The sequence below is a fragment of the Globicephala melas genome, chromosome 11, assembly GCF_963455315.2.
Source record: "Globicephala melas chromosome 11, mGloMel1.2, whole genome shotgun sequence".
Lineage (NCBI taxonomy): Eukaryota > Metazoa > Chordata > Mammalia > Artiodactyla > Delphinidae > Globicephala > Globicephala melas.
The window spans coordinates 6,373,123-6,400,076 of NC_083324.2; the positions used below are offsets into that span (position 1 = coordinate 6,373,123).

General features: G+C 45.9%; 1 pseudogene; it reads right to left on the reverse strand.

Moving 5' to 3' along the window:
- Positions 1 to 6,781: 6,781 nt before the first annotated feature.
- On the reverse strand, positions 6,782 to 7,842 carry LOC115844102 (26S proteasome regulatory subunit 10B pseudogene; annotated as a pseudogene).
- Between the last annotated feature and the right edge of the window lie 19,112 nt (positions 7,843 to 26,954).

Here is a 26,954-nt window from a genome sequence, read left to right on the forward strand (position 1 = left end):
CTCACTGTTACATGGCAGCCAGCCTCTTCACAGTGTTACGTGCTCTGCCCAGTCCCTGAAGCATCTGTGCTTTAGATGCCGCTGTGAGCACCCGCGGTGGCCATACTCCGCAGAGTGGCAGCCAGAGTGTGAGTATCCCAGCTTTTCTGCACCAGTCCTGTCCTGTTGAGATATAACGAGAAGAGGTCCAGACCCTCATTCTTGGGCTGCCTGGGGAAAACATTGGTCTATGCTGTAAACCCAGTCTGAGTCCCAACCAAGTAAACTCTCAGGAACCTATTTGAGGTCTTGAATCAAAGCTATTGCCAAACCCAAGACAGACAGCTTCCTGCCCGAGGCGGAATATTCAGCCATGACTTAGAGATCAGGCCCCCCCGCTGTGGGCCATTTGCTTCTCATCAAGCTGTGAGTTACGGAGTGCTGTGCCCATTTCTAAACGCCCATCTGTTCTCCTCTTTAGAGAATGGCAAGGGGACAGGTGTCTGTCGCTGCCCCAAGTAGATTTTTCTCAACTGTCTTTCTTGCAGATTCCCTCATTCAGTTCACACCACAAATAGTGTGTGGTTTGTATTATCATCATCTCCAATTTATATTTGAGCGAACCAGGCCAAAAGAGTTTGAATGGCCCACGTAGCTTGTAAGTGGGGTTGCGGGAGCTTGGATTTGGGTCTCCTGGCTCCAAAGTCATCTTCCCATTGCCTGATCTGGCCTCAGCCTTGTTGTGTTATCTGACTTCCCAAGCTCCAGTCATGAAGCTCTGTGTTAGTTAAGAGAATGCTGGCGGCCGTAATACATAAACACTGAAATCCCAGTGCTTTCACACATTTGAGGTTTACTCTCAGTATGCAAAGCTCTATCAGATGTTTGAGAGGCAGCCTTCCATGCAGTGATACAGGGATCCAGGTTCCACCCATGTTGGGGCTCTGTTAGTTTCAACATGGGGCTCACAAGATCTCTGCCGATCTCCTCCACGGCTGCCATGACAAGACAGAAAACCACCGACGTCCTGTTGGGGGATGCTGGGGATGGAACATACATTAGGCAGCAATGGCATTCCACTTCTAGGACAGAGACCCCAGATGACAGTGTCTTAAAGAGAGGAGGCATGCCCCTTCTTCACCCTGCAGCTTAGGATCCTATACATGTGGTGGTAAGCCACCTTGAGCCACATGGTTGAGAAAAACGCCCTAGGGATGGCAGACTGCAAGAGCAGAGGCTGGGTCCCTGAATGACTACACGGGGCTGAGTCACCATGCCAGCTGTGCACTACCTGCCTCCAGAGACTGTGTGCAGGAGAAAGGGATTTCCGTCTCATTTAAGCCACTGTTGTTTTGGGTTCCTGTCCCATGCAGCTGAACCTGCATCCTAAATACAGGGTGCCCAGCCTTTTTGTCCGCAGTAGGACTCTCACAAACAGTGGCTGGAAAAAGAGTTAGTCAGCCCACAAGCCCCAGCCCTTACCACAGGTGCTTAGGGAGTCAGCAGAGGGAGTAACAACCTTTTGGGCATATCATGACATTTTTTATTATGATAAAATAGGTATGACATAAATTTACCATTTTAACTATTGTTAAGTGTACATTTCAAAGGCATTAAGGACATTCACACTGTTGTGCAGCCGTCACCACCATCCATCTCCAGAACACTTTTCATCTTTCCAAACTGAAACTCTGTCCCCATTAAACACTAACTCCCCCTTCTCCCTCCCTCAACCCTCTGGCAACCACTATTCTACTTCCTGTTTCTGTGACTTTGGCTGCTCTAGGGACCTCGTGTAACTGGAATCACATAGTCTTTGTCCTTTTGTGACTGGCTTATTTCACTTAGCACAGTGTCCTCAAGGTTCATCCACGAGCCAGAATTTCCCTTTTTTAAGACTGAATACTATTCTATTATATGGATGGATCATATTTTGTTTATCCATTCATTTGTTGATGGACACTTGGATTGCTTCCACCCTTTGGCTATAGTGAGTAATGCTGCTATGAACGTGTGTGTGCAAATATCTGGGAGGAAAGGAAAGAGCTCTGTGGGAAGGGGAAGAGAAAGTAGAAAAGGCACGTTCATATCGTGGACCTGGAAGTAGTGTGTAACTTTTCAGCTCACATATCATTGGCAGGAACTAGTCATAGGGTGTACTAGTTATCTACTGCTACATAACAAATTACCCCAAAACTTAATAGCTTAAAACAATAAATACACAGTACCTTATGGTTTCTGTGGGTCAGGAAATAAGGAGCAGATTCACTGAGTAGTTCTGGCTCAGGGCTTCTCATGAGGCTGTAGTCAAGAGATGGGCTGGGGCCGCAGTCGTCAGAAGGCTTGATGGGGCTAGAGGACCTGCTTCCAACATGATGCACTCACATGGCTGTTGGCAAAAGGCCTCAGTTGTTTGCTGTGTAGATCTTTCCACAGGGCTGATTGTCTTCAGAATGTGTCAGCTGGTATTCTCCAAAGGAAGGGATCCAACCTAGCCTCAGAAATTATACACCATCATTTCTGTGATAGTCTGTTGATTACATAGGTCAAAGCTGTAGGTAATGCTCACTGGTGTAGTTCAGACCGAAGTCTCAGAGAGACACCATTAGGGGAGAGGCATCATCAGGAAAAGTGTGGATGGGAGCTAAATTCAAGGGTTGGGAGTCTAGGAAGCAGTATAACATGTCAGATAAGAGCACTGGTTTTGGAGTCAGTAGCCTGGGTTCGAAATCCACTTAAAATTTTTCGTTCTTGGATGAACACTCACCTCTCAAGAGTCCATTTTCCTGTATAACAGGAAAAAACAACATTTACCTCAGGATTTTTAGGATTGCTGATCCAATCCAGTGTTTCCTAAACTTTGCTTTATCTGTGTCCTTAATGCTTTTTTTCATATATGTATGCCACCTATAGTATTACCTAATATTTTTAGATATTTTATAACATCTTTATTGATATATAATTCACACAATACAACTCACCCATTTAAAGTATACAATTCAGTGGTTTTAATATATTCACAGCTGTGTAAGCATTACCGTAGTCAGTTTTTGAACACCCCAATTTTCATCACCCTAGAAAGAAACCCTGTACCCTTTAGCAGTCACTCCCCGTTTTTCCCCAGCTCACCCCTCCTCCAGCCCTAGGAAACCACTGATCTACTTTCTATCTCTATGGATTTTCCCATTGTGGACATTTCATATAAGTGAAATCATAAAAATATGTGGTCTTTGTCTGACTTTTTTCATTTAGCATAATGTTTTCAGGATTCATCCCCATTGCAGCATTCATCAGCACTTTATGTTTTACGGCTGGATAATGCATTGTGTGGATATGCCACATTTTATTTATCCATTTGTCTGTTGATGAACAGCAGGATTGTTTTCAGTTTTACACTATTATGACTAATGCTGTGAACGTTCGTGTACAAGTTTTTGCATGGACGTATGTGTTCAGTTCTCTTGGATATACCTAGGAGTGGAATTACCTGGTTGTATGATAAATCTGTGTTTAGCCTTTTGAGGAACTGTTAGACTGTTGTACAAGGGTTACAATTTCTCCAACTCTTACTATTATTTTTTTTTACTGTAGCTGTTCTACTTGGTGTGAAGTGGTAGCTCATTGTGGTTTTGATTTGCTTTTCCTTATTATAGACTCATTTTGTTTATATTTAAAGGAGACTTCACATTGCTACCCTAAGCGGAAAGACAGTATCATTTACCACAAATAGTTGGTAACCTGCTAATAATGTAACTATGAGAATGACACTTGTCTGTGTATGCATGCTGTAATTGATGTTTACTGCATTTGGGGAAATACCAATATAGTCTATGTAATAAGTGTGAAGCTATCATTTTATTATTGTTTGTGAGTCATAGGCAAAGGCAGAAGAGGGTCTTTTGTTGTGTTTGGTTTTTTTGGGGTTTTATCCAGGAAGAGGGTGGGGTGAGATTCAGAAGATCTGTATTAAAGAGGGAGGTCTGGCTAGTGCGAGGGAGCAGCCTTAGAAAACTGAAAACAACCAGAATGTGGATAGCGGGAATTTATGAAGTAGCGTTAAGTATAAAATCTGCTGGATGGCAGAGGTGAGAGCTCAGGGATTCTTTTCTCCAATGTATGTTGATCTTAACTCTCTCTCGCATCCTTGCAAGGCAGGCTAAAGTATATATTCTTAGAGCTCATGGATGGTGAGGGACCAGTGCTGGATCTGATTCCGCCTTAGATTCCCTGCCCTGCCCCCAATGCTGCAGCTCAGACACCTTGTGTGAGGAGAGAAGGGCTGGTTGGGGAGTCCTGACCTGGCAGCTGGGACTGAGGTTCAGAGACTGCAGAAACTTGTCCAAGTTCATGGGCTTATAGACAGGAGACCTGGGACTAGAATCCGGGTCTCCCGATCCCCCTACCATTATTGTTTCTGGAAGGCTCCTCTTGGCTCTTTATTTCACCTGTTTGTATAGTGAGATGCCCACAGATTTCTTGCTAATAGACTGAGCTTTGCTACTCACAGTGTGGTTCATGCCAGCAGCAGCAACAGCACCTGGGAGCCTATTAGAAATGCAGACTCTCGGGCTCCACCCAGACCTACTGAATCAGAATCTGCATTTTAACAAATCCCCAGGTAATGTGAATGCACATCAATGTTTCAGAAACACAGACTAAGATATTACTGTTGGGTTTATTCATCCAAAACCCTTATTTCAGCACCTACTATCTGCCAGGCTCTAGTGAGTGCTAAGCAAGCAGAGGGTCCCAGGCCAGTCAGTGAGACAGATGAGAAACCAGAGATCACAGACCTACCACTGACTTTTATTTATTTATTTACTGCTCGCTGAAACAGTAGTTGCTTTATTGATTTCCCTAAAGATGAATCACTAAGAATTCACTGGTGGCTGCTGTGGGTGGTGTATGTCCGTCCAGCATGCTTTGCCTTTTGTCTTCTTCCAGATCATTTGGAAACTTCTCCCCTACTCGTTTTTTTTTAATTCAAAAATATTTATTGAGCACCTTTATATGCCAAGTCCTGTTCTAAACACTTGATACAGTGGTCAAGAAATCAGACAAAGCCCCTCTTTTCAAGGAGCTTCTTTATATTCTAATAAAGAATGAAAAATAAATAATATCAAAGAGTAATAAGTCTTCTGGAGAAAAATCAAAGTGACAACAGGGTCAGGGAGGAGTGTTCTTTGGGTAGAATGGTAGAAGAAGGCCTCTCTGAAGATGTAACATTCCCACCCAGGACCTGAGAAGGAGCCAGTCCTTTGACATCTCAAGCAAGAGCAGTTGGTTGGTTTTGGTGGGGCTGTCACTCAAGGTGCTAGAGCTGCCCTCTGGCAACAGTGATTGGTACAAGGATGAGCATGTGATCCCAAAAGAGCCAATAAGAGTCTTTCCTGGGGTTGATGTATAGACAGGGGGAGAAACCAGTTGCTAAGGAGATTTCTTTGTGATTTTCAACAAGTCTCTTGCCTTCTCTGTGCCTCATTTTACTCATCTGTAAAATAGAAGGGTTAGACCACATGCCACTTCAGCCTCTGCTACCTGGAACTTGCAGTTCTGAAAGATCCTGCTTTTTGAAACAAAGTATCACAATGCTGGCTTCTTTGGGGGTCTGTCCTCCCTCCAGCCTTCTCAGATACATCTCAACAACAGTCTTAATAACTGAAGCTGACTCCTATTTGAAAATTTTAAATGGTCAGCCTCTGCCCAGCAGGGATTCTATCTTCTAGAAGTTTGTTGAGGTCCATCTACCATCCCTATATTTGTTTCACAACTGGAGGTTGGGAAGAAGGATCTAGGCTCAAATCCTAGTCTGCTTCTTATTCGTCAGGTGACCCTGAACAAGAATTGTAACTTCTCTGAGTCTCAGTTTCTTCATCTGAAAAGTCAGTATAATAATAGCATCCATCTCGTGAGGCCCTTTTGAGAAGCATATGAGCTGTCACAGGCACCTCTCATGCCCAGATCTGCGGTCTATGGATCAATGTCCTTTCCCGCTAGACTGTAAGCGGCATGGGGGCGTGAACTGGGACTGATTTTACGTACAATACAGTTAGCCATTATCTTCTTTTATTACTGTTGAGAAAGTTAACGTTGATTTTTGTACTTTTAAATAGCTATGCCAATCTGCTATCAAGATTATAGAAAGGCCTGGGGTAAGATAGGACTTTTTAGGGGCCTCTAATGAAAGTGTTTGCATAGAGTACATGGGAATAGCAAGAGGAAAAGAGAACAGACATCTATTGAGCACATCCAGTATGCCAGTCAGTGTGCAAGGAGCCTGTACAGCCAGTGCCCATTAACCCCTCACCACAATCCCAAGAAGTGGGTAGGGTTGTTATCCCCATCAGGCGGATAAGAAATTGGAAGCTCAGAGAAGTTATGACACTTGTCCAGGATAACACAGCTAACGAGTGACTCAGGATAACACAGCTAACGAGTGACACAGCTAACGAGTGACTCAAATTCAGGCCAGTCTGGCTCCAGGGCCAACTTCTTCCTACCTCTTCAAGATGTAGTTCTTCACAGGTGATAGGAAGAATCCATACTTGGTCAGGAGTCAGGGAAGTAGGTGTTCTCTGGTAATCAAGGAGGGAAGAGAGACCTTGCATGTAAACTGAGGCAGAGCTTCTGTGCTGAGAGGGTGATCCTGGGCTGAAAACAGAGGGCATCTACCTGTGTGGTCCTGTAGTGACCAGATCTCAGGTACTGTTTGTTGAATGTCACTGCTGTGCTATGCTCCATTTTTAGCTTTACAAGCACCACTCACAGGAGTGCCAGGAAATAGGGATGTTGTAAGCCAGACCTATCCAAAATCACGATCAGCAAGAATTGCAAACATACTTGCTTCAGTACAAACCTTTCTAAGTGAGCCACATTTCTAAGTTCTGCTCCATTAAAGCCATCGGAAAGCTTCACGATTGCTTCATAATCTATTTCACCATGCTTTGGAATGGGACCTGCATGGATTTTCAATATATCTAACCTTGCTTGTTCGTTTGATAAATCAGTATGTATTTTTCTATCTAATCTGCCTGGACGAAGCAAAGTAGGCTCCACTGTATCTGGCCTGTTTGTAGCCATGATCATTTTAACTCTATGTAGGGTATCAAATCCATCCACTTGATTCAGTAGCTCCATTAAAGTTCTCTGAATCTCTCTATTAGCTGAAGTCCCCTCAGGAAACCGACGACCACCAATAGCATCTATTTCATCCATAAAAATGATGCATGGCTGATGGTCCCTGGCATAATTAAACATTTCTCTGATCACACGAGCACTTTCACCAATGTACTTGTCTACAATAGAACTAGATACAACCTTTAAGAAATTGCAGTCCAGCTTGCTAGCAACAGCTCATGCCATGAGTGTTTTTCCTGTACCTGGTGGTGCCTATAGCAAACAGCCTTTTGGAGGTATTATTCCTACACGTTGGAATAATTATGGGTTTGTAAGAGGTCATTCTATTACCTCTCTTAATTCCCGAATCTGTTCTGATAGCCCTCCGATCTCAGAATAAGGAACATTCCCAGGGTCCTCATGAGACATGTTGTGAACCGGTGGCTCTACCTCTCTTGGCAAATACCTCATGATAGTTAGTGTAGTCATATCCAAAGCAACTCTTGTTCCTGGCTTCAACTTACTTTTGTCAAGCCGTCGACGACAACCCACAACATATCTTGGTCCATTTGTAGCTTTAACAATGAATTTTTCTTCAGTTAATTGCTTAAGTACTTCAGCCACAATCTGCCCAACACTTTGTAGGGCCTTCACATCATTTTCAGACTTTTCATACTGCTTGGCAAGTTCTTTTAATTGTTCCCTTAACTCCTTGAGACAGCTGTCCATCTCCTTGTGCTCCAGCAGCTTCTTTTTTTTTTTTTTTTTTTTTTTTGCGGTACGCGGGCCTGTCACTGCTGTGGCCTCTCCCGTTGCGGAGCACAGGCTCCGGACGCGCAGGCTCAGCGGCCATGGCTCACGGGCCCAGCCGCTCCGTGGCATGTGGGATCCTCCCGGACCGGGGCACAAACCCGTGTCCCCTGCATCGGCAGGCGGACTTTCAACCACTGCACCACCAGGGAAGCCCCGGGAAACTATTTTTAACTTTTTAAGCAACTATTATCTGTTTTCCAAAGTGACCATACCATTTTATATTCCCACCTGCAGAGTATGAAAGTTCCAGTTGCCCCACATACTCACTAACGTTTGGAGTGGTCACTCTTTTTAATTTGAGCCGTTCTAGTGGTTGTGAAGTGGTATCTCATTGTGTTTTTTTTTTTCATTGTGGTTTTGAATTGAATTTTCCTAATGACTAATGATGTAAGGCATCTTTTCATGCACTTACTTGCCATCTTCTTTGGTGAAATGTCAGTTCAAATCTTTTACCATTTTCATTGGGCCATTTGTCTTACTATTGAGTTATACATGTAAAAAAATATATCCTACATAAAAATTCTTTGTTGATTCTGTTTTACAAATATTTTCAGTCTGTGACATGCCTTTTCATTTTTATAACAGTATCTGTTGAAGAGCAAGTGTTTTTAATTTTGCTGGAAACCAACTAAATTAATTTTTCTTTTATAGTTTATCCTTTTGTTTCCTATTTAGTTTTTTTTTTTTTTTTTTTGCCAAATATAAGATCACTAAGATTTTCTCTCATGGTTTCTTCTAGAAGTTTTATAGTTTAAGCTTTTACATCTAGATCTATCATCCATTCTGAGCTAATTTTTATATATGGTGTGATGTGATAATGATCTGGTTCATTTTTTACTTCCAAATATGCAACTGTTCCAGAACCATTTTTTGAAAAGATTATCCTTTCTCCATTGAACTCCCTTGGCACCTTTGTTGAAAATTAATTAACCGTAGGTATATGGATCTATTTCTGGACCTTCCATTCTATTTCACTGATGTATGTTTATACAGATGCCACATTACCTTGATTAGAGTTGCTTTATAATAAATCTTGTAATCAAGTAGTCTAAGTCCTCCAACTTTGTTCTTCTTGTTCAAAATTATTTTGGGTATTCAAGGTCCTTTGCATTTTAATATAAAATTTAAAATCAAGTTGTCAACTTCTACCAAAAAAAAAAAAAAACCTTCTGGGACTTTGATTGAGATTGATTGAATCTACAGATTGATTTGGTGAGAATTGCTGTCTTAGTATTGATTTTGCCAATTCTCAAACATGGTATATTTATCCATCTATTTAGGTTTTCTATCATTTCTGTTAGCAATGTTTTGAAGTTTTTGAGGTACTAGCCTTGTATATCTTTTATTCAAACTTTTGTTAAGTATTTTATATTTTTCATGCTATCATTAATAGTGTTTTTTAAAAATAAGAATTCCTGATTGATTCTTTCTAGTACATAGAAATAGAATGATTTGTTTTATGTTAACTTGGTATCCTACAACCTTTCTAAATTCACTTATTCCAGCATTTTTTTTTTGGGTAAATTCCTTAGGATTTTCTACAGACTATAATTTCGGCTACAAATAAAGACAGTTGTATTTCTTCCTTTCGAAACTGTATGCCTCTTATTTGTTTTTTCTGGCCTGTTGCACTGGGTAGAACCTCCAGTATAATATCATGTACGAGTGGTAAGAACAGACATCTTTTTCTCTCTCCTGATCTTTGTGGGGACTGTATTCAGTCTCTCAGTAAGGTGATATTAGCTATATGTTTCTGTGGATCATCTTTAACGGGTTGATCAAGTTCCCGTCTATTCCTAGTTTGCCTAGAGTTTCTATTATGAATGGTTGTTGGATTCTATCAAATGCTGCTGTTGCGTCTGCTTCCTCCTCTTCCTACTCCCCCTCCTCCTTCCCCTCTTCCTTCTCCTCCTCCTTTTCTTCTTTTTCCTCTTCCTCACATCTTTTGAGATGATAATATGCATTTTTCTTCTTCTTTTCCTTCCATAAGTATGGTGAATTACATTAATGTTGAATGTAAAACCAACCTTGCATTCCTGGGATAAACTCCACTTGGTCGTGATCCTTTTACATATTGTAGTTATGATTTACTAAACTTCATTTTTTTGCATCTATGTTCATGAAAGATGTTGATCTGTAGTTTTATTTTGCTTTTTCATGTAATGTGTTTGTCTGGTTTTGCTACCAGGTTAATGCTTGCTTCATAGAATTTGTTAGGGTGTGATTTCTCCTTCTGTTTGATTTTCCAGAAGAGTGTATGTAAAACTGATATTATCTTTATTAAATGTTTCACAGAATTCACCAATGAAACCATCTGGGCCTGGAGTTTTTGTTTGTGGGAAGTTTTTTTTTTTAATTAATTTATTTTATTTTTGGCTGTGTTGGGTCTTTGTTGCTGCACGCGGGCTTTTCTCTGGTTGCAGTGAGCAGGGGCTACTCTTCGTTGTGGTGCTCAGGCTTCTCATTGCAGTGGCTTCTCTTGTTGCAGAGCACGGGCTCTAGGCGCGCAGACTTCAGTAGTTGTGGCATGGGGGCTCAGTAGTTGTGGCTTGCGGGCCCTAGAGCGCAGGCCCGGTAGCTCAGTAGTTGTGGCACACGGGCTTAGTTGCTCCGTGGCATGTGGGATCTTCCCGGACCAGGGCTCAAACCCGTGTCCCCTGCATTGGCAGGCGGATTCTTAACCACTGCACCACCAGGGAAGCCCCCGTGGGAAGTATTTTAACTACAAAAGAAGTTCTTACTAGATATAGGGCTATTTAGGATATATATTTATTCTTGAGTGAGCTTTGGTAATTTGTATCTTGCAAGGAATTTATCCATTTCATTTAAATTGCTGAATTTATTGGTATATACTTATATATAATATTCCCTATTAGCCTTTACTCTCTGTAGGATCTATGGTCATGACCTTTTATTCCTGATATTGGTAATTTATGTCATTTTTCTTTTTCTTGATTAGTCTGGCTAGTGGTTTGTCAATTTTAATAATTTTTTAAATAATCAGTTTTGCTTTGCTTTGTTACTTTTCTGTTTCAATTTCACTGCTGTTTAATTTTTTTTCTCTTTATTTTTTTTCTGCTTATTTTACGTTTAAGTTGCTGTTCTTAGTTAGAATAACTTTGAATAGAATAATAAGTTAGAAACCTAGGTCATTGATTTGAAACTCTTCTTCTTTTCTACTATAAGCATGTATTACTATAAATTTCCCTCTAAGCAGAGTTTTAGCTGCATCCCCCAAATTTTGATGTGTTGTATTTTTATTTTCATTCAATTCAAAATATTTTGTAATTTTCCTTGTAATTTCTTCTTTGATCCATAGGTTAATTAGAAGTGTGTTGTTTAGTTTCCTATATTTGAGGACTTTCCAGATCTATTACTGATTTCTAACATAATTATATTGTAGTTTAAGAACATAATTTATATTATTTAAATTCTTTTAAATGCATTAATTTTTATGTTGATCCTGTATCTAGTGGTCTTGACAATTTCACTTGTTAATTCTAATTGTTTGCTTTTCCCCTAAGATTGTGAATGAGATTGTGGACATCCTTATCTCGTTCCCAAACACTAGAGGAAAGAATGCAGTATTTTATCATTAACTATGATATTAGCTGTGGATATCTTGTACATACTCATTATATAGTTAAAGAAGTTCCCTTCTATTCCTAATGCTGAGGAATTTGTTATAGATAGCTATTGATTTTATCAAATTTTTTTTTTTTTTTTTTGTGGTACGCGGGCCTCTCACTGTTGTGGCCTCTCCCGTTGTGGAGCACAGGCTCGGGACTCGCAGGCTCAGCGGCCATGGCTCACGGGCCCAGCCGCTCCGCGGCATGTGGGATCTTCCTGGGCCGGGGCACGAATCCGTGTTCCCTGTATCGGCAGGTGGACTCTCAACCACTGCACCACCAGGGAAGCCCTTATCAAATGTTTTTAATAAATCTTTTGAGATAAGATTTTTCTCAGTATGGTGAACTGTATTGATTGATATTTGAATGTTACACTGTACTGGTATTTTTCAAATAAACTTCACTCAGTCATGATAGATTATCCTTTTTAAAAAATATATCACTGTATTCAATTTGCTAATATTTTGTATAGTATTTTTGTATCTCTATTCATGAATGGTATTGTACAATAATTTTATTTTCTTATAATATCCTTGTCTGGTTTTGGTACCAGGGATGTGTTGATCTCAATATGTTAAGAAATGTTCCCGCTTTATTTTGGTGACAAAAAATTGTTTTTATTTAATGTGTAGAAAGAGTTGTTTGTCTTTTCTTTAAGAATATAGGACTATTCAGATTTACTGTTTCTTCTTGTTTTCATTTTGGCAAGTTATGTTTTTCAAAGAATGATGGCATAAAAATTCCCCTTTTAGCAACATGAACATCCGCTCTATGTAAAGTATCCTAAAACACAGAGTGTTGGTTTTAGTTTATCAACACACCCACTGGCCAATGGCAAGACCAGGAAAGTCATCCCAACGCTTTAGGAGAAAAATTTATGGTAGTATATAACAACACTTTACACATTGTTAAGTGCATGTGTACAGTTTGTTGTTGGTTTTTAGCGAGGTGGGAACATATTTTGGAATGCCCGAGGTGTCTTTGGCTAAGCCTATCAGCTGTCCTAAGATGGGTTGGAAAATATAGGTTGCTAAGAGTCTCCCAGCATCCAAGGAAAACTATTATATATATTTGTATTACGAGGTTCAGAGTAGCCAATAGTTGAGCTCCTTTTGAGGGGTGATGGTACCTCACTGGAAATCAGTTCATTCAACCAGCAGCTCCCTGGAAGCTGGGACCAGGAAAAATAGTGCATGAATTGGAAACCAGAAGAATTCTCCAGAATCTGGGTGTGAGCTAGAGGTAGCAGCAAGGTCAGGGTGAGGGCCAGATAGGGCCACGAGCCCCTGAACTAAAGTCACCTCCTAACTGAGAGGACTGGCTTCTCACCGGCAGCCTGCCTGTCCTCCCATCTCAGGGAGTAGGGACTGTCCTGGGTACCAGGGTCACCAAGTGAGCCATCTCTGGCTGGAGTGGGTCAGATGTTAGGACATTCATTTATTTACCCACTTGCTCATGTTGGGTCACCACTGAGGTACCAGGGCCCTGGTGACTCCTAGCCAGGTGAACACAAGCCTTCCCCCCCGTCCGTTCCCCATCTCATCCCCTTTTCTTCCTCAATTCATGTTTTCTCTCCTTTTGCATAATTCCTGCTTCCTCTCTCTTCCCCTTCTTTCCTCCCCTCTCTCTACCTTACCCTCCCTCATGTCTACCTTCTCCCTCCACCCCACTTAAGACACATTTCTCCCACTTCTTCCTCCCCACTGCCTTTCTTGTCAGACAGTAAGAACCTCGGAGGTGGTTGCCAGGATACTAGACTAAAACAGTGACAGAAATGCAAACCAGGAGTTGTTTGAGCAGAAATAGGAATGAAACAAAAATTCAGATCAATAGATGTCAAGCCACAGATCTTTCGGGTACAGCCCGCGTTTCTGATCCAGGAAGGAAGGACCAATAGCTCTCTAGCCCTTTAAGGGGACTTAATGTTAAAGAATGTGGCTCTCCTCATCGGGCAGAGAAGGAGCTTTTAACTGTTCTTCTGGTGCTGAGTGCCAAGAAGTCGGGAAAGAAGAAAGAAATTGGGAGAGTCATTACCCAGGATTAAGGAAAAAAAGGCAAATGTCCTTCCAGAGCCAGGGGTTCCACTTCACAATGGAAGTTCCAGGCATGTCCTAAGGATATCACGGTCCTATTAATTGGAACCTTTGGAGCATTTGGTACTCATGTTCCCACGTCATTCGTACCCTGAGACCAGCAATCATTGTAAAACAAAACTCATTGCCTTTGCCAAGGGGCCACATGTGAAGACACAGGCCTGCAATTATGAATATGGCCACCAGGGGAGGTAGTGATTACTGCAGATTTGGGGCAATGGACCAAGATATATTCTCTCTCTCTCTCTCTCTCTCTCTCTCTCTCTCTCTCTCTCTCTCTCTCGCTCTCTCTCTTTCACACACACACACACACACACACAGATGAGTCTATCTCTTTATCAAAACAATAGAAATATTACTCAACTGCTGTATCAGATTTAGACTGAGATAGGGAAAATTACAAATGTCTAGATCCAAATTGCATCTTTCCTCATATTAAACAGTTTCTCACGTTGAGGTGGGGCCTTGGTGTGACATTAGGAAGACACAGCGGCTTTCTGGGCCTCCTGAGTCCCCAGCTCAACATCTTGCTTTTCTGTGTAGGGACTTCAAATTGATTCTTTTAAAAGCCTTTAACTATTCATTTGCTCTTTCAGATAGAATGAGGTAATTGCCCTTTTCAAACTATTTCTGCTTCAGAACTTCCTATGCTAACTGTCTCTCCTGCTTCACTCCCCCCACCCCATTCAAATACAAGAACTTTTCTTTCCACTTGAGAGCAAAGCTGAATTCTTATATGCCATAATCCAAGAAACGTTTCTTAAAACCTGGGATTATATACCTGAATCCTCACACCAGATTCTTCGTGATTCTTTTCCTTTTTAGTCAGGAGGGAGATCCCAGGCATCTCATTCCTTACCTCTCCCTTCCTCCCACTATCCAACTTCAGGCTCACCAGGATGGAATACAAAAATAAATTACTTATTAAAACTCTATTAGGCCCCTGTCCCTCAGGCCTAACATTTTGCATTTTTCTTCCTCTGAATAGTTAAAAACCCATTTTGAGAACATTTGAATAAATGAGTTTTTAACCAAAATTTAAACAATGATTCTTCTTACACGATCACAGGTTCTTGGGAACAGAATTGCTGAGAAGCCAATGGGCAGTGCAAAGAGGCTTCTCTTCTGAGCCAGCTCATTTATTTGCTTGGGACAGTGAATGCTCTAATCACAACATATTTGGTTTCCTTTGTAATACTGGAATTCCTTAAGTGTCCTTGGCCACTTTCCACTCCCCAAATATTAGTCATGCCGCTTGGTGCTCAAACAAATCCCCAGCTCAACACTCCCGAACACATCCTTTCCCATTTGCATGGAAATTAGATTTTTAAAACTTTAAAATGAAAACAAGCTTCACAGCCCGTGTCCACAAAATGCCTCTTTGTCAGTGCGTGCACTGTAAACTTTGCTTCGAAGCAGTAGTTTTCAATTCCATCAGTTCATGAGGCTTAAGGAGCTGAGCTGGCGGCACACCCCTGTCAGTGGGGAACTTCTCCCTCAGTGCCAGCTTCGCCGGCTTTGGCTCTGCTTAGATCTGAATTGAAGCACCTGTGTGTCTTTTACCTTGGTGCTTTCAAGTCTGTAAGATAGCACATTGATTTTTTTAAAATCAGAAGGTAAAAACCCCTCACCGTCTTTGGCAATGGATAGAAAAACTCATTGTCTCCAGTGTGGGCGCTGGGAACAATCATATCTCACAAGTCCATCCTGTGTAAATAACTACTGAATATTTTGTTGAGCACCTAATATGTAGCAGGTGCTGGGGATGTGGAGAGAAATATGGTGGTGCTCACGCTGGTAGGGAGAAAGAGAGATGTGAAGAGATTTGAATAGAGACCATAGCCTGATGTAATGAAAGCAGAGGGTAAATGAGGTCTGTGGGGAAGTGGATAACTTTCCGGAGAAGTGAGGTAAGGCTTCCCAGAAGAGGTGGCATTTGAGAAGCGCCTTGAATAAGAAGCAATGTCCTTGCTGGAAGTGGAGCGTATGGCAATTGGAAAGGGAGTTTGGGTCAGATGTGTGAAGGTCTCCAACTACCTGGCCAGTAAGTATGGCCTCCATCCTCCTCACGTTCATCTAGAAACATTTGTTGGTTCATAAGTTTATTCTGCTATCTGAGTGGTTGGTCCCTGGGTGCCAGTGGTGCTACTGGTGTGCTGGGATCTTCCTTCAGGTCCACCAGGCACCTTACTCTGCACCGCCCTGGGCCCTGGGAGGCTGACCCGCGCACACTGCATCAGCGGGCACTGTGCCCTCTGGGTGCTGGTTAGAGGTGGCAAATTAGAGGCACTAGCAAGGGATCAGGGGGTAAAGGGAAAGAGAGATCGGCTTATTCGTCACCCCAGTTCCCTGCCTGTGGGGTTACAGTGCCCAAATCTCCCAAGCCACAGCTGCTGTCCGTCTACCCTCTCCACATAGCTCTCTTGGGGTCTCCTTGGTCCTCAGGCCTCGGGGGGCGATGACTCCCTGCTGATACTTGTCCTGGGCGCTGCACCATCTCTGTTGCTCTCCTTAGACTCTGCCCACACCTTTCCAAGTAGTCCGTTCGTTAAGCTGCCGTCCGTTACCCAGCTTGGTGTGTGTGCCATGTGTCTCCTCCCAGTACCATGACTCATAAGAATGGCGAGTGAGGTCCCAACCCCCATGCAGCTTATCATCTAATCCTCTTGGACTTGTTTAAGCAGGAGAGTGATCAGATTGCCTATGTATGTTTTGGGGAAATCACCTGGATGGCAGTGAGGAGAGAGATTTCAGTGGAGGGGAGAACCGTGAGGGAAGGGGTGTTGCTGTTGTCCTTGCAACAGATGCGGGTGGTCCACTTCAGGGAGGGACAGAGGGAGAGGAAGGGGATGAAAGAGTGAGAAGGAACAGTTCAGGGGGGCACTCACATCCTGGCTGGGACAACTGGGCAGATGTTCTCTGGGGAACCCCGGAGAAAGAGTTGTTTGGCAGGGAGGGGAAATGAGAAGGTTGGCGTTGGTGTGTCTGTCGCCAGTGGCACAGCCAGATGGATGTGTCCAGCCAGCTCTTGCAATTGTGGTTTTGAGTCTGTGGGAGAGGTCAGGGTGGGAAATATGGATCTGGGCGTCCTTGGAGTCTAGGTCTAGGGGGTGGGTAAGACCCAAGAGAGAACGTGTTGGGTGAGCAGTGCAGCTGGCCTGCGAGAGGGCCTGTGGGGCCTGGATATGTGCAGAGCAGCTCAGCACTGATGCAGGTGCCTGGAACTCCCCACACTGGGTGGTGAGTCCCCTCATCTCAGCCCAGGGCTCATGGGGGGCCTTACACCACCCCCATGTCTAGGGAATGCCACTGAATCTGTCCTTGATGCTTCAGGTTTGCCAAGCACCCCAGGCTCTCCATTCTGCTGAATGTGGAGACGGGTAAGGAAGAGGCAGGACATTTAATTTGATTAAATTAAACGCTCCGTCCACGAGCGTTTTCTTTGGTCATGTCCTCTCATTTTGGGGCCAGGGTGCCGGCTGTCTTCTTTGGGAAGCCCTGTGGCTTGGAGTTAGGGTGGCTCAGCTATGTTTTGAGTTTGGTACGAGGGAAACTGCTGAGCAGCCTCACCGACAGATGCAGTGACCTGGCAAAGGTCACACCTGTGGCTGGAGCTCTTGAGCTGCTGTGAGTCTTGGGAAACTGCACGCCTGAGCTCGCAAGACAGCCTGAAACCCCATGTTGGGGAGTAGTTACAGGGTTGGAAGGTGTAATAGGTTGAGCTGTGTCCCCTCAAAATTCATAGGATGAGGTTCCAACCCCCAATACCTTATAATATAACCTTATTTGGAGATATGGTCTTTAAAGAGCTGGTTAAGTTAAAATGAGGCCAGTAGGGTGGGGCCCTAATCCAATAAGACTGGTGTCCCTAAGAGAAAGAGACCCCGGGGGACCTGCACGCAGGGAGGGATGACCATGTCAAGAGGCTGCAGAGGGTGGCCAAGGGGAGAAGCCTCAGAGGAAACCAACCCTGCTGACACCTTGATCTTAGACTTCTGGCCTCCAGGACTGTGGGAAAATAAATTCCTGTTGTGTCGACCACCCAGTCGGTGACACTTTGTTGTGGCAGCCTGAGCTGACTGGCACAGAGGGAAGGTGACATGTGCACTAGTAAGTTACCCTGCCTCTGAATCACACTGCTACACTGAGCACAACCGTTCACCTCCTGCATCTGCTTTTCACCCCAAAAGAACAGAAACTGTTGGAAGGATGAGATACTCTCTATGCCTACACGCCCTGCCATTTTCAAATAAATAAATCAATCATTCGAGAAAAGCAAGCAGTAACCAAACTGATTGACAAGGAAGAAGAGCCAGCAGATAGTGACCATATGCAGCCCAGCTTCCCTGTGCTTTATATATAAGCCCGTTTAACCCCAAATCCCTTTGCAGCGCACCTTATGAGCCCCTGGGGTGCAGACAGGGTAGGTAACTTGCCCCAGTTCACAGCCATAAGTAGCAGAGCTGCTAACAAACCTGCCCCAGCCAGCTCTAGAGGCCCAGTTATTTCCACTGTCCTCTGCACTTAGCTCCCGGGGAATTAAAAAGAAGACAGGACACTGCACCCCTCTCTCCCAGTCTTACTGTCTGGCTCACAAGATGAGACGTACACAAGTGGAAAAGTGATGGGCAGTCAAGATGATTGACCTACTTGCTGTGTGGTTGGAGCTCTTGGCCTCTGCTCTCAGAAACGCCCCATGACTGCCTGGTGGAGCTGGGCTTCACAGAGAGACCCACAGGGGGGTGGCCCTGGAGGCTTTGCTCTCAGACTTCACCACAAGATGTGCAGTTTTCTTGGTTCTTACCACCCAGCTCAGTTTTGCCTTAGCAACTGGTTAACTGTGGCTGTGGCCCTGCATCCTCAGCTAAATATTCCTGGTCCCTCGACCTTGGCCTCTAACCTCCCCATCTGTCCTGGCTGCAACCATGGACTCCTTTCCCTTTTGACTCCAGTGCTGTAATGATGCCACAGCTGGCTCGCCGCCTCCTGGACCTGATTCCACGTGGTGATAAGAGGCAGAAATCATCCTGGGCAGGTAATGATCAGGTGTAAGAGGAAGAAGCACCCACGGGAGACAGAAAGCCAGAGGCCTTGAACAGAGCCTTTTGATTTGTATTTTTTCATAAGTTTATTTACTTTATTTATTTATTTAGGCTGTGTTGGGTTCTCCTTGCTGTGTACGGGCCTTCTCTAGTAGTGGCGAGCAGGGGCTACTCTTCTTTGCGGTGCGTAGGCTTCTCATTGTGGCGGCTTCTCTTGTTGCGGAGCCCGGGCTCTAGGCACGTGGGCTTCAGTAGTTGTGGCTCGTGGGCTCTAGAGCGCAGGCTCAGTAGTTGTGGCGCACGGGCTTAGTTGCTCCACGGCATGTGGGATCTTTCCGGACCAGGGCTCGAACCCATGTCCCCTGCATTGGGAGGCGGATTCTTAACCACTGTGCCACCAGGGGAGCCCCCAAGAGCCTTTTTAGACATAAAGTGGAAAGACTTCAGACACTTTCCGTAATGGCTTTGGCATTCTGCTCTGTACAATTCTCTCCTCCTTTCTGAAAATCCATGCGCACACTCGACCTGACTCGCTGACAGCGCCTGTAAGGAGGCATCAGCAGTCACAATGCACACAAAACAGAGAGCAGAGGAATTTATGGGCAACCTGGAGTGGAGCACGCTCAGACGAGTGGAGCAAAGAAATACAAAAGACACATGGGAAAAAGAGGGGCGAGGGAGAAGAGACAGGCAGTGTCTGGGTAAAGCAGAACACAGACGGAATGCCGGTCCTTGCAGGGCAGAAGCTTCTTGTTCTTCCTACATTGTGCTCAAGGTGGCGTGGAGCAGGTGGCCCCTGCTGGCTGGCTAATTGAGTGATGGCTCCAGGAAAACATAAAATGAACACTTCATGCTTAGAGAAGGCTGGAGAAGATGGCCACAATATGCCTGATGAAGCCTGGCTTTTGTCCGACTTTCAGAGGTTCCAATCTTGGCTCTGCACCCTCGATTCTTCCCGGGGAAGCTCCTTGGGGGTCAGACTCAAGTTTGCGCTCTTTGTCAAATATCTTCTTTGGAGACATCCCAGCAGCAGGGTTGGCCAGCTTGGTTTTAGGAAAGAAGGGACTGTTGGAGAGCTTACTCCATCCGATGCATTTTCCAGATGGGGAAATTGTGGCCCTGTTTGGGTCAGGGGCTGTCAGTGGTCTCTACCACCTCCCACCTTTGCTCAGCTGCAGCTCTGGTGCTCTTGAACTTGGAGACTCAGCCCCCGCTGCCTTCCTTAGTCAATCCTGGCCCACAGGGGTGTGTGTGGGGAAGGAGGCATTAGGAGTCCCTGCCCCACTGGCGTGATGAAGCTGAGTTTCATCTACGGCTGGGGTCCAAGAGCAGTACCCCCAATATTAGGTGAAGGACTCCAGTCTCTCACACCCACCCCTTCTCCAAGGCTTCATCTGTAAATACAGAGACAGCAAGTTGACTTAATTTCATTTGACAACTCTCATTGAGAAGGATTGGGAGACTTCCAGGTACCACTCTGTGGTGGATTAGTTATGTCTGCCAGAGACACAGGCTGCAGAGTGGGGGTAGGTAGGCCACGGATTTGGCATCCCAATTGAGCCACATCCATTGCCTACTAGACCTCAAGTATCACTGCAACGTGGGTTCTCCGGCCCCACCCATCTATGTCACCTCTGACATAGATGCCTGCTGCACCCAACCCCAAGTGTGGTATGCCCAGTGTCCCCTGCTGACCACCCACCTGGACCCTCCCTTACGTCTCGGTTAGTTTGTCCAGTCTCCACTTCTACCTGAGCCCAGCTTCCTGCTTGAGAGCAGTAAACAAGCAAATGCCCCTAGAGTATTTGGCAGTGTCCACACGTAGTAGGTACTCTGTAAGGTACTAGTACATGTGTTATATCACAACTGTCTGTCTTCCTTAATAAATAATTGATTGTCTACTACATATCAGGTATGTTTTGTAGCTTGTCCCACTTAATCCTCCTGACTGCTGGGAAGATAGGTACTACTATCATAGTTCCAGTTTTACAGATAAGGAAACTGAGGCTCAAGAGGTGACATCATCTGGTCAAGGTCAGATAGCTTGTAATCAATGAACCTTTGGATGTTTGATCCAAAGCTCTGTCTCTTTTCAGTGTTTGCCATGTGGGCTCTTTCCAAGTTGAACCCCCATCGCCAATCAGCATTCTTTCCTTCTCAGCCTGCTATGCACAGGCTAAGGAGTTTCAGTACTGACACTGCTGGGTGTCAGCCTGCACTTCTCTACGGAACACCGAGATGCCTTCTGGGTGTCCTTGTGCACGTCTGATAGGATAAAGTCATGGGCTCATGCCCAGCAACCCGTTCCACCCCCTCCAAACTCTCCAAACCTCTCTGGCCACAAATCCGGGACCTCAGGAATTGGCTGAAGAATGCTGCTGTTCTCACCAGTCCCCAGCGGCCTTTGCATTTCTGGCAGGGAAATTACACTAAATGACCTTTCCGTGCATTTAATTCCGCGTTTATTCTGGCTGATATCTTCCACAGAACCTTTTGAAATAGGGGAGGAAAGTCCTCGGACGTGTGACTTAAAGGGCTTTCTGCCCTGGGGCTGGGCTGGCTCCCTGGGGGGCACTGTTCCCCTCAGAGGGAGGTGTCCTGGCCACCTGGCCACCAGGCTTGCATGGGTGCTGGCTTCGGTGTCCGGCTATGCCATGTGGTGAATTGCTGTGTGCTCTGGGTTTGCTGAGGCCGTCTGGGTATGGACTTGCAAAGGACAGAGGGAGAGCGGGAGCGGATGTGACCTGCCAATGGTGAGCCTTGGGACAGTGGCTGGGGTGCCTCAGGCGTCCTCCATGCCTTCGTGCACTTTCTTGGAGGATACTGTTACTTCCCTCCCTCCCACATCGTGGGGTCATACCTGCCCCTTTGCTGCCTGCACACGGCCATGGATTCACCCCAATTTCTAAGCCAATCCTACCCAAGGCAGGAAATACACCAGCCACCCTAGCCCCACACCCAGCTGCTCCCCATAATTCTGAGCCCTGGGATAATACCCAGGGAGCAGATGCTGTTGATTCTGTACTGGTAACCCATCTGTGTGCTGATGGTGCCTACTGTGGGGACCTGGTGGATTAAAACTCCTCTCGGGGTAGCTCTGAGGCACGTTCTACACTGTCCCCCAGAGGTCTGCAGCACAGCTGGGCTCTAGTTGCCCACAGGGGTCATCTGCTTAAAAACAGCCTTCGCCTCCCTGTCTCCTGCCCCACCTGCCTTACTGAAATTTCCTAGAATCACCTTCCAAATACACATGCCTCAAGTCTGTTTCTGGGAAAACCAAACCAAGACACCCTCCACACCATTCCTAGAGCCTGCTGGCTGCCCCCCAGCTCAGGGACCAGCTCCCCGGGAGACACATGCTAGTTCAGCCCAGTGGGCTCGGCCTCTTCTCCCTACCCTTCATTTCTCATCCCTGCCACCCTCAGACCTGGGCTCTGGCTCCCAGCCAGCATCTTGCCCACTGAGGCCTTAAACGTGGGCCACTGTCTGGGTTCCTTCCACTCTACTCCATCTGTCCCAATAGCAGCCTTTTCCAGTGTCAACTAAGACCCTTGAATCTGCTCAGACCATGTGGCTGGTGCAGCTACAATTTCAGAGTCAAGTCCTCACCCTTTCCCTCAGACAGGAGGAGAGGCAACGCCCCGGCCGGAGGCAGGGCTGCTCGGTGGAGGAGGGACAAGTTTAGGAGGCAGATGGACCTGAGCTCAGGTCTCAGCACCACCATTTACAAACTTCTCTGCTTGAGGCAGTCCATCTCTCTGCGATTCAGCATTTTTATCCTTAAATGACAGGTGACAGAGAAAGCTAACTGTCCTCCATGGTTTGTGCTCCCCCTTCCACAGTACAGAGCTGGAGTGGCCGCCCAGCCTGGGACAGGATTTCTCAGTGCTCCTTGCACTTCGGTGACGGGTTCTCGCCAACAGAATGTGAGTGGAAGGACTGTATGTTACTTCCAGGCCAATGCGACTAAGAAGCACGTGTATCTTCTCCATCATCTCTTTCAACTTCCTCCTAGATGCAGAGCTCTAAGCCTGGGTCCTTGAATCACCATGTGGAGCAAAGCTGCCTGCCGACCGGAGACGACATCATTGGAGCACGTGAGTAAAAAATATTTCTAAAGCTACTGAATCGTGGGAGTTTATTTGTTCCAGTAGTTGGCATTGTGCTAACCAATACATAATTATGTCTCCACGTTGTAAAAACCTAAGTAGATAATACAGAGAACCTCTACTGTAATGAGCACTTACTGTGTAATGAGCGCTTACACTTACTGTGTGCTGGGTACTGTCCTTTACATGCATGGTCTTACTGAATCTTCAAAGCAGCCACATGAGCCACATCTTGGAGCTGGAGAAACCCTAGCACAGAGAGGTGAGGTGGCATGGCCAAGGTCACACAGCTAGGAAGTGCTAGATTTGACTCTAAAGCTATTGCTTAACCATTAGGCTAAGCTGCCTCTAGTGCCTGCCACAGAGGGATGCTTCCCAAATGGGTACCATCTTTGTTAACCAGGCCGAGCAGTTTGGCCAGGGCCTCCTGCCACCTAGACGGAACCTTTGTCTACATGGGGCGAAGCCCCACCCCCTGGGCAGGTGAAGGGGACAAGGGAGCCTCGCCAGAGCCCTCTTGGTCTAGCACTTGCTCAGGACACAGCCCTGAACACTGACACCCTGGAGTCACTGCTCCCCAGAGATGCCCTGAGTCATTCCTCCACTGGACACCTGGCTGGTGGGGAGCCTGAGAGCAAACCCAATGTCCCAGCTTTCCGGAGGTGAAGACACTCCCTCAGAATCCGTCCCTGCAGCCAGCAGCCCCCGCGGACCTGGCAAGCAGCTCCCCTCGAGAGGCCTCCCTGGGCCCCCTGGGATGGCTTCTCTCAGCCTTTGGCCTGAGCCCAGCCTCCAGCAGGGCTATTTCTGGCCAGGCGGGTAATAGATTTCTATCTCCTTTTTGAGAGCCTTTTGTGTGCCCTCAAACCCATAGCCAAATGCTCCCCCTCCAAAAAAAAAAAAAAAAAAAAAGCCGTGTTTCCAGCCCCCGTGTGAGGACACTTCTTGCAGAGCTGGAAGACCCTGGGGGAGAGCTGGCCGGAGGTTTCATTTATGTTAATTGCCCACCTCTCTTCCCGAGCCCTCGCTTCACAAAGCTCCCTTGTGGGGCACCAGTGAAGCATCTAATGTGTGGTATATATCGAGGCACGGGTGCTGCCCTGCGTTTCCTGGCTCGTGATTTATGAGGTGGGGCTGGGCTTGCCGCCCTGACCCTGCCTTGTCGAGGAGAGGCAGCCTAGAATCCTCTCGGATGGGGATCCGGGATCTGGCGCCCTGCCGCACCGCTCCAGGAGCTTACTGAACCTCTGCCGGCCACTATTTCCATGGTATGATGGGGAAACTGAGGCACGGTGAGGTAGCTAGATGTGGGTGCCAATGAGGGGAGCTTGGGTCAGCAGAAACTGTCTTAACTGGAGCCCCGTGTTTCTCACCTTTACTCACGGCACTTCTCTGGGAGCTGCTTAAAAATACTGACTCAGTCACGCTTGGGGCCTGTGGTCCTAGAAGGTCAACATGAAACATGATTAGGCACCAGCGAGTGTTTCAGGGATCATGTTGAAACACACAGACGTCCCAGCCCCACCGGAACCTGGACACCATCTTGAATCTTCAGGGATGGGGCCTGGGTGTTTTGCTTTCACTGAGGTCTGAGAAATGCCGAAATATGAAAGCCAAAAGGGACTATGAAATTCATAGAGTCCAGATTTCCTATTTGCTAGATGACAAGATTGAGGCTTAGAGGGAGATGGGGTATCGGCCAAGGTAACACACCAGAGTTACTGAGAACCAGAGGAGAGAGGGGTGAGGGTGGTCCTGGAGGAGGTAAGAGGAAGCAGAGGTATCGCCTCACCAGCTTGAAGCCCCCAGACCTCTGGGAGGCTGGAGCTGGCACCTGATCCCAGGCATCCTGTCCCTTTACCACTCAGTCTCAGAAAACCCTTTCCCACTTTCTCCAGGTGGGAAAGAGTCCTGCTGTCCTGTTTTGTCAGGACTTGGCATCTGTAGAGGTGTTTTGCAGGTTGTATCAGGCCAACGGGCAGGGGTTCTGGGCTGTTCTAGAGGAAGAAGACACAGCTGCCCTTAGACTGTTGTGGACATGGCCCTGGTCTGCCTTTCCCTATCACCCAGCCCAACACGCTGGGGACCCCTGGGGCACCCGGTCCCTGGGACCGCAGGTAGACTGCCTTGATCGTGGCTGCATGTGTATTTGTGTGCATTAAACAGAAATGGAGGGGTGGAAAGGAAACAACTTATAATTAATGAAAGGTGGTGTTTGATTTAGAATTTCCTTTCCTTTTAAGTTTCACAACTTTTGCTCCAATGTGAGCAGGCAGCGGTGACCTGACAGAGGAATGCTGGACTCAGAGCCAGATTCCAAGGGCTCACATCCCTGTCTGGCATGTGGCCATGTGGCCTTACGAATGCCATCCACCCTCTCTGAGCCTTGGCTTCCTTATCTGTAAAATGTGGGTCATTATCTCTCCTTCACAGGTTGTTGGGAGCATGACATGAGATGCCATGGGTGGAAGTTCCTAGCACACTGTGGGTGCTGGGTATTTGCAGAGCGAGCCCTCTCACCTGTCCACACAGAGATTCCGCAGACCCAGCACAATCTTTTTGGAGAGGCATATTTTAGCAGACATGGTTATTCTTTCATTGTTGCCTAAAGGGGCAGGAATGTTGTCAGGTAAATATTTTTCAGGAAATATATTTCTCTCAAAACTTTCTCTGCCCTCACACATATGTGAAAATGGAGGGAGTGAACACAGAAATACCTTCTTAAAGGTTTTCCCCTTAATTTTTACCAAATTCTTACAGACATGCAGAAAAATGCACAAATTGTACATGATTTGTGCTAATGACACTAGCTGATGACATCCATGAAACTAGCACCAGCTCAAGAAGGTTCTAGAACCAGAACCAGCATCCCAGAAGCCCCTGCTGTATCCTTTCCAGGCCACTCTCCTGAGTCCCACTTTGGAACTTTGTAAGAACAGACTCTAGAGTCTGTAGTATTGTGTCTAGTTTCTTTCCTTCAGTGTTGTGTTGGTGAGATCCGTCTATACACTTCCAACATGTACTCCCCCATCCTTGCAAACACCTGTATTGTCTGTCTTGCATTTTAGCCATTCTGGTGGGTGTGTAGAGGTGTCTCATTGTGGTGTTAATTTTCTCTTCCCTGATCAGTGATGAGGTCGTACCTCCTTGCATTTACTTGTTGGGCATTTGGACATTCTCTTTCTACAGCTCCTGCTGAAGTCTTTTACCCAGATGTCTACTGGGCTAGCTGTCATCTTATTGATGTGTAGGAACTCTTTATATATTTTGGATACTCTTTAGGTATTTAGGGCTTTAGAGGGCTTCCCACTGCTTTCCCAGACCTTTCACCCTGAGTACATCAGGAGCTCTGGTCTTGATGGAAACCCATTGAGTACGAGCATTCAAGAGACGTTCTCCTCCCAGCTTGATGCTGCCGTGTTGCCCTTCAGAATGCAAGGTGCTCCTCCGCACATAGAAGCTGGAGAACCTTGTCTCTGGTCCCCTCCCCCCTCTACCTCCCTCTGTGTTTCTTTTTCACTTTTTGGTGCCCACTACCTAGGTTCCCTTCCCATGGACCTTGTGCTCAGCTGGTGAAAAAAACCAAATCACTTTCAAGGTATCTTTTGCCCAAGAGTCTCCAATCCTTTGGTTGATAGATGGAGGAGAGGGTTGGGGGGAGTGGACCTTACAGAGTGTCTGGGGCCTTCCCACCACTGGTCACTGCACCTGAGACTCCACCATTAAAGCGTTAATCCTCAAAGACGGCAGCTAGTTACAACATGAGGACAATTTCTGTGTCGTAGCAGAAGGTTTAGGTGCCCCAGTAGATATCAGCTGAATACTAGCCATGCTCAGTGCTGAGCCCTGACCAGGTCTGTGGCACCAGGCTTATTCTTGTCTTAGCCTCCCCCTTGCCTGGTTCTGGAAGGAGTAGCTCCAGGTGACTCCTCCGGCTCACTTCCATCCCATAAAGGATCTACACTTTAGATCCTCAAACCTGATGCCAGTTGCATATCTCTATTCATAAGACAGCAGGCTCACTGTTCCATTCTGCTCAGCTCCATCATAGGGCACTGTGGGAGGCTGGAAGGGATAAAGCTTCCCTGGTGGAATTACAGGCATCATGGTAGCTGATTGAGGGAGGTTCGCACAGGAGGTCCAACCGAGGGGATCCAGCTGCCTTAAGTGGAC